Source organism: Chrysochloris asiatica, unplaced genomic scaffold, assembly GCF_000296735.1.
Source record: "Chrysochloris asiatica unplaced genomic scaffold, ChrAsi1.0 scaffold00296, whole genome shotgun sequence".
Taxonomy (NCBI): Eukaryota; Metazoa; Chordata; class Mammalia; order Afrosoricida; family Chrysochloridae; genus Chrysochloris; species Chrysochloris asiatica.
In genome coordinates this window covers 2447720-2456355 of record NW_006408814.1, presented here as the reverse complement: position 1 = coordinate 2456355, position 8636 = coordinate 2447720, and the positions used below count along the sequence as shown (strand labels likewise).

Here is an 8636-nt window from a genome sequence, read left to right as displayed (position 1 = left end):
CCCACAGAACAGCTGGTAGTTTCAAACTGCTGGCCATGAGATTAGCAGCCTGATTCGTAACCACTACACTACCAGAGCTCCTTTAGGTGATAGTAAAATCAGGAAGGGAAAACATTTAATACAATGGAGTACTTTCTAGAGTTTGTTGTTGTCGTGTGCCACCAAGTCCCTGTGCTGCCCACACACTGGTTGCTACATTTGAGTTCATTCTTGCAGCCACTGGGTCCCTGAAAAAGAGTCGTCTTCCTTCTCACTGACCCTGTAACAAGCACGATATCCTTCTCCAGGGACTGGTCCTGACTGATAACATGCCCAGCATATTTGAGATGCAGTTTTGCCATCCTAGATTCAAAGGAGCATTCTGACTGTACTTCTTCCAAGACAGATTTGTCAGCTCTTCTGGCAGTCCGTGGTGTATTCAGTAGTCTCCACCAACACTGTAATTCACATGCTTTGATTCTTCTTGTTGTTATGTGCTGTCGAGTCAGTTCTGACTCACAGAGACCCTTCATATGGTTTCTGAGGAGTGGCTGGTGACTTTGAACTGCAGACCTTGTGGTTCAAACTGACCTTGTGGTCCTGTGCATGTCTTTATTCATTGTCCTGCTTTCACATGTGTGTGAGGCTTGGGTTAAATACACCTCTGTCTTCAAAGTGACCTCTTTGCTTTTAACAAGATCTTTTGTAATATATTTGCCCAATGGAGTGTGTTCTTTTGTTTCTTGAGTGCTGGTTCCCTAGACTGTGGACCCACGTAAATTGAAATCCTTGACAGCCTCAGTCTTTTCTCCCTGTGTCATGATATTATACAAAGGTCCAATAGTGAGGACTTTTGTTTTTTGTATGTTGAGGTGTAATCCAGACTGAAGGCTGAAGTTTTTGATCTTCATCATTAATTGCCCCAAGCAAAAATCTCTTTGCTTTTATCAAGCAAGGTGGTGTCCTCTGCATATCACAGATTGTCCATGAGCCTTCCTCCAACCCTGTTGTTCTTTGTAGTATGGCTTCTCAGGTTACCCACCCAGCATACAGACTGAATACATTTCTGGCGGGCTACAACCCTGACCCAGGTTTCCTGATTTTAAACCAGACAGTGTCTTGCTCTGTTCAGATAACTGCCTCTTGGTCTCTGTACAGACTATGCGTGAGCACCGCTACATGTTCTGGAATTCTGTTCTTTGCACTGTTACCAAAGTAGAAGTGTGCCTATAGCTAATTATTGTTTTGTGGTTTGTTTTATTAAACAGTCACACTGAGGAGAAGACTCAGTGGGAACATCTGAAAACTGGAAAAAGAAAATGAGTTGCAGGAGGTTTGTATGTTACTTTCATCACAGCGCACAGCAGCACGTTCTTAAAGCATTAACCAGGCAGGAAGTGAGTCTCCGCGCCATTGCGGGACAGCTCTCTGTGGAGACCATAAAGGAATGGACTCCTGTTTGGAGGGGCTTATAAGATTCGGCAGAAGGTGGTGATGAGATGTTGGGCTGGAATGAGTAGGATTTCTTACTGGATTTTGAAAAAGTATTAAAATGATCAGGGTCCTGGATTCCTGGTATATTAGGTTTTCATGTAGTCAGTCTCTAAAAGTGTTCTTGGTTCATATCATGGAATTAAAGATGTCAGTATTTTATGGGGTTCCATAAAGATCTCATGCCCTCCGGTGGCTTTTATTTGCAAGTGGGAAATGCATAGAACAGAAATCATGCAAGTCTCTGATCTCAGGGACCCCAGGGTCTACTGGAGAGACAGGATGTAAACTTGAAAACCAGGAATCTGTTGACTAACATTGCCTCTCTTAGAGATGCCACAAGTCAGCATAGGATGAGGTGCTGGGTGTCTGTGTTCCAGATAGACCCCTTCTTTAAGTTCCTCCAGGGTCATTTCCCATGACTGGAGCATCCAGAAGGGTTCCCAGGAGAAGCAGGAGCTGGGTGGATGCTTTGAAGACCAAGTAAGCAGCCTAAATGTGTGGTCCAGTTGGGGGCACCCATTGATCACATGACCTCAGAGTGTCACAGTTCTTGGTCTGGTGGGATAGGCTAGCCAGGGCTCTCCCTCACACCTGGGAGGCCGGAGGTGGGGGCTTCCATTGTCTCTGCTACACCTCAACTTGTCACCACTCTGTGCTGCATTTCAGACTTGCCGTACGGATGGGAACAAGAAACTGATGAGAACGGACAAGTGTTTTTTGTCGAGTAAGTGTCTCTGTAGAAACTATCATTGATCCTCTTGCTTTTCCTTGTGATTTTAAAAATGATAGTAGTAGTACGCTCACCAATGGAACTGGGAAGCTGTGGAAAGAGTGGCTGCAGATCTTCTGCCACATTTGTGTGAATTTTAAAATGTCTTCTTAACAAGTCTTTTCTGAGCTCTGAAGCTACAAGACAATGGTTCTTGCATAGATCACAGTGGATTTTACAGATAATGGTAAAGAAAAGGCTTTGATGCCTGTCTTTCCAGACAGGAAGACTGGAGGTTAGAAGATCCACTACAGGGGCCCAGTCCCCAACAAGGGTTAAGAATAAGCCTTCTGGTACCCGTGCAAGGGGGTTTCCCTAACTAGGGAGGTTGCCCCACAGTTCGGTGTGTCTGTGTCAAATGCTTCCTCCTTTCCTCTGCAGCCACATCAATAAAAGAATCACATATTTGCACCCATGCCTGGTGTTTACGGTGGATGATAATCCGACCAAGCCAACCACATGGCAGAGATATAATGGCAACACCACCTCCATGGAAATTCTCCAGGGCCAAGACTTCACCGGCAAGGTGGTCGTCGTCACTGGAGCCAACTTGGGAATTGGTAGGCTTTTGTTATCATTTCACTGTGAGAGAGGGTGTGGTGTCCATGGACCCTATGTAGGACTCATTCAGTGAAACTGGTGTAGTAAGTCTCTAATATCTAGCCCTTGTCAGCTTCTGTTTCACTGGAAATTGTGACCTCCTTTTCAAGTCCTGGTGTTAGCCTGGAAGGCGGTAGAGGAGCCACCCTTGAGCTCCCTGAAAGTGGGATGCTCAGCACAAGGTGGGGGCTATTTTGGTATTCAGAGAGTAGAGAGAGCAGGCCCAGCCTGAGGTTTTGACCTGGTCTGTGAGGTGTGCAGATCTATTGCAATTACCTGGATTATTAAAACCCACATTGATTGGTAATGGACCAAAGTCATATCCTGACTTTGGTTTTCATTGGTTCCTGAGAATGTCATTTTCCTGAGTGAGAAGGATCTTGTTTCTTTATACAATTGGAGAATTCATTAGTCCTTGCCATCACCTCTAAGAGAACCCTCTCACTTGCTGGGGTTTTGTCGCAGTGACGACTGTGAGGTAGATGACTCGAAGGGTTTCCTTCCTCCAGCAGGTCCCATGGTGTCCAACCCTGGTAAAGAGGCTGAGGCAAAGCGGCGGCACCACAACTCTGCTCTGACCTTGTTTGGACCCATTTACATCAGTCTATCAGTTGATTAGCTTAGAGCCAACTGCTTTTAGTTAGGGTAGGCATCTTTACAGTGACTTAGTTATACACTTGACACTGCATGGAACGATCTTCTGTCCAGGGCTGTGTGTGAGGCGTTGGGCTGCTAATTACAAGGTGGGCAGTTCAAACTCACCACTTGGCTCTAATTGAGAAAGACGAGGCTGTCTGCCTCCGTAAAGGTTCATGGTCTTGGAAACCCTGTGGAGTAGTTCTCCTGTGTCCTGTGGGGTCTGTAGATGAGTCAGAAGTGGCTCGACACAAGTGGACATGGTCTTCTGTCCATCCCTCCATCTGTGTGCGTTCTCTGAGGTCCCTGTGCCATGTCCTCACCCCTTCCTGCATCCTTTCCCTCTCCTTGCCCTGCCTGCCTTCACTTTGAATGGCCCTTTCTTCAGTTCTTCAACAACATTCCCTCCCTCGTCAGGGAGGCACCGAAGACAGCAGGCTTCTCTGAAGGCCTGCTTATTGTGCAGTGCAGGGTCAAATTCAACATGCTGCAGTCCCAGAGCACAGCTTTTGACTGCACTTGTCTGTCAGGATAAAGAAGCAAAGGGTTTTTTTTGTTTTGTTTTTTTAAAAACAGATTTAATTCAAATCAACTTTCATTCTGCATCCTGAACTCAATATGTAGAATCTAGTCACCTGAACCTCTGCATTGGGAGAAATTCTCTGTAGTTACTGTTGATGTCAGAACTCCTGGTGATCTATACAAAGAATGGTCAGCTCCTCAGTCATTTAAGAAACCATTATTATGTAGTATACTCTGTCTAGTTTGTTGACTTCCTGGGTGACTCTGTAGGATCAGCATGGGACTGCGAACCAAAGGTCAGTGGTTCAAATCCACATGCTGCTTCTTGGAAACCCTGTGCAGGGTCGCTATGAGTCAGAATTGACTTGATGGACTTAACAACAACAACAACAGCTGTTATGGTGAAAATGTCAATGAGCAATCTCGTGCAGCTGTGAAATCTGTAGTTTTGGAGCTTTCTCTTCTCTTGGAAGCAGACCTCGCTGAAACCAAACCCATCAGTGTCCAGTTTTTGAGTGTGCCATGTCAGTATCTCTGGTGGTGCCAGGCCTGGTTTGCAGATCTGTTATTGGCGAACTTTCTGTTTTGTTTAAATTCTTGGGTTTTCCAATGGTAAGAATTTCTTGGTTGTGGAAGGGAAGAATGAGCTGGCAGAAAGGGGCACACTTGTGGGTTTGACTAGGACATTGCCTCGTTGGAAATGACCTCAGATCCAATTTGCTGACTTCTGTCTGCCCCTGGTTTTAGGTGATATAGAGCTGTATTTGGAATTGTTCATGTTTGATATTACTGAGACAGTTGGAGGGGAAAGTCCTTAATTTAACTCACAATGGTCTAGGTGATTCTCTAAGATCTAGGGGAGATTCTGAGGACATATCCGAATAAAGCTCTCAGCCTTCATGGAATATCTTGTTTTTGCTGCTAAGGTTTGTGCTCAGATTTTCTTGTTGACAGGGCAGCTCTGTCGATCACCTAGGGCCTACCAGCTGATTTTGTAAATTCAGTTTTATTGTAACTCACCAGGTCCCCTTGCTCCCATTCTGTATGTGGCTGCTTTGGTGACACCAGGAGGGTTGAGTAGTTGAGCAGAAGCCATTTGTCCTTTGTTGTCTGGTCCTTTAGAGACATTTGCACATGGTGATATTACTGCACTGAGAATCAGTACACACTAGCATTCTCTAAAGAGGCCACAGAGCCAAAATCACTGCTGAGGGGGTCCCACCAATACCCTGCCCCCTTGTCTCCACTCTAGTCACCATTTTCTTAGGGAGCTGCCAGGCCTAGGATGTTGGCTCCTCAGAAACTAACTCTTCTCTCCCTGACCTTTGTTTGACCAGCTCTGTGAACCAGAAGAACTTGCTAGATTGAAAGCTGGAGAGCATGGACCTCTCTCTGTGGCATGCAGCATCTCACTGTCCTGGGGGAAGCCATCTCTGCCTCCAGAGCTCCCATGGCCCAGAACCTGAAGTCCAGAGTGGGGATCAGTAGAGGTGAGGGAGGCCTTCATTTCTGTGTGTGTCCCCTAGCACTGAGTGGGGAGGGGCAGGCGTCTCAGGACTCTGGAGTCGGCTGTTTGGTGGCCCGGACTTAGTCGCAATGGAGATACCTTCCACACATCGACTGCTCAGCAAAGACCTTGCTGTGAAGGCTCAGGAGGAGGACTTGTAGGCGAGGGGGTTTCAACCCATGGAGAATCCTCACGCTCTCTTCTAGACTCAGCCTGGCTGTGCAGCTGATCCGGTGATATGTGTAAAGGGAACAGTGTGTCGTGCTCACCAAAGACAGGAGTCTGCTCTCCACCCAAGTGAGGGTGCAGTGGGACACACATGTGGGAGGCCTCACCAGCCCTGCGCCCGGTCTTTCATTGGTGTGGATGTTTGTTGGAATCCTTACAAATGGTGGTGGTGAGCTAGAGAGGTTTAGGGTCATATCTAGGGGATAAACTCTAGGTCAACCATCTTCAGATGAGATTTCATCAGGCCAGCATTTGGTAGTAAGGACAGAACAACTTTCTTCTGAATGTCCAGTCTTAAGCCAGTAGTGGTTAAAATTTTAATTTTCAGTTCCCTCTTAAGAGTTTGTTGTTAATGCCGCTGAGTTAGTTGTGGCTCATAGTTACCCTGTATGGGTTTCTGAGGAGCAGCTGGTGGGTGGGTTTAAATTGTAGACCTTGTGGTTCACAGTCCTGTGCTAATCCTACAGCACCACATCAGATGGCCACTAAGAGTTTCATGTGGATGAAAAAGTCCTTTCAAATCTTTTAGCTCTACCACCTGTTGTGTCTTGATATCTTGAGTGAACAGAGGACCTGTTGACATTTTCTTCTCCTGAAGAAAGCATGCTAGCCCCTGAAGTATCTTTCAGGAAAATGTATTTCAGGGATGGCACCTACTTGGCATCACTTACAATGAAAAGTTGGTGTTTACATTCCAAAGCGCTGTTACAGGCATTCTAATAGTATTGAAATTGATCACTTTTGAGACCTGAAACATGTATCATCCCTGAATGTGTTCTGCTTGACACAAAGTGAAAGTATCAGCTCTCCATGCAGGACATCCCAGAATGTTATTATAAGATAAGGGTGAAATTGGTGGTCTGGTTTAGAGAACCCACTTGTGAAAACTTAGGGTGTTGGAATGACAGCTTCATGGTTGACAGTGTTCCGCATGGTGAATTCTGAGCTGGTGAGTCCGAGCTGAGCTGCCGTAGTGGGCTCTCCTCACGAGGAGACGCATTTTCCTTCCTAGGGCCCTCTACCCAGCCCTCCCCAGTGTGAAGTCAATACCTTCCTTTCCACCTCCTGTGTTTTGTTTTCTTTTCCATACCCAAATGTTAGTGACTTCTGCCCCCCCCCCCGAAACTGTGTCCTAGGCTCCTTTACACTTCTTCCCAAAGATTCTATAAATCCAAGGCTGTGTTTATATTTAGTCATTTTCTTGGGTAAATATATTCTTATGGTATAGTTACACTTAGGACCCAGAAATGCCTGATTACAATTTCCTTTTTCATTACTGACAAGACCTAACCTAGTGAGATTGTGGAATTTGTCTTCTTTTTGAGGGCCTGGTGCTCATTAAGTAGAGGGGAAAAAGAAACCTAAAAATAATCAAAATTGCCACTTGGAAATTGGAAACTCTAAATTTTACAGTACAAACATTTGTTGCTGCTTCTTTCTTATCCTAAAATACACCCACATATTAGAAATAAAAATGATTTTGAGAAATATTCTGTTCTGAGAAAATGTCGAGATTTTCATCACATATTGGAAAACGTCCTGGAATGACACTGTGTTAAAATAGACAATAGTTGTTTTAAGTGCCGTGGAGTCCGTTCTGATTCACAGTGACCCTGCATAGGGTTTCTGAGGCCATAAATCTTTGCTGCAGCAGAAAAACCTCATCTTTCACCTGCAGAGCAGCTGGCGGGCTTGAACTGCCCTGTGGTTTGCAGTCCAGTGCTCCTCTACAGAGCCACTGCATTCCCCCAAATTGGAAATTGGTACCTTACAATAAAAGTAAGCAACCTGTTTCCATTGAATGATTGACTATTGAGAGTGACAGGATGGAAGTGTTATTTCCGGAGCTCCATTATCTAAGGAGACCCCAGAGTCATGTGCTCTGCTGAGCCCTCATTATAGTTGGACTGGTGATGTTAATTCCCACCGTTTCTGTTCTGACTCCTACATAGAAGCTCTTTAGAGGCCTTCTGAGGAGTGGCTGGTGGGTCTGAACTTCCAACCGTGTGGCTAGCAGTTCAGTGCTTATCCTACAGCAGCACACTAGGACTCCATGAATTGGTAATACATGTCAAAATGATATTTTAAAACATGGTATCTAACATAACAAGTACAGAATGACATACATGGCAGCATCAACCTGAACTCAGTTGACAAATGAAAGAGTCAAGAACAGAGTAAAATGATAAGAACAGAGGTTCTGGGAGGTCAGTCTATGATCAAAACAATTAAAATGTGAAAAAAAGGTAAACACAGAGATCCAGGTGTTGGGAAGTTCAGGTAGATTACTGGATAAAATAGACTATCTTAAATGGAGAGAAGAACTAATGGAATATAAGGTAACCACAATGGGGATGGGGTGGCGGGTTTATTTTGGGTGTTGGGGAGGGCAATCCAAGAAGGGGGGAGGAGGCAGAAGAACAAGATAGATAGGGGTCACAGACAGGTTTGCATGGCCTAGTGGGACAGAGGGAAATAGTGATGCATACTCAACCTTGGAACAACAGGGCTCTGGGATACAGGGATCTAGGTATAGGTTGAAGAGCTAAAATCCTTGACTGCCTTAAGAATATTAGTTTCCCTTGCCTACTATTGTAAAATAGAAACTTGAGTGGGAAAGAAAGGAATGTTGGGAAACATGATTAGAGAAAACTTGTAAGCGTGCCTTCAGCCAATAACGGATTGGAATACCTAAAAGGGGTTCTACAACTTGCCCAGTGAAAGAGACCTCATGCAAAGCCTTTACAGAGTATAGGACCTTATGTGGAATCCTAAGTCCCATCCACAACCTTGTGAGGTGAGACGTTCCCACTAGAAAGGACAAGCAGACTGGAACAGCTACAGTGACAGAAGATACATCTTCATGATGAACCTGACCTATACTCAGAGTGGTAGTTACTC

General features: G+C 45.2%; 1 pseudogene; it reads left to right on the top strand.

Annotated features, from left to right (window-relative positions):
• The window catches only part of LOC102811597, a 9138-nt pseudogene extending 4320 nt beyond the window's left edge, over positions 1-4818 (top strand).
• The last annotated feature ends 3818 nt before the right edge of the window (positions 4819-8636 follow it).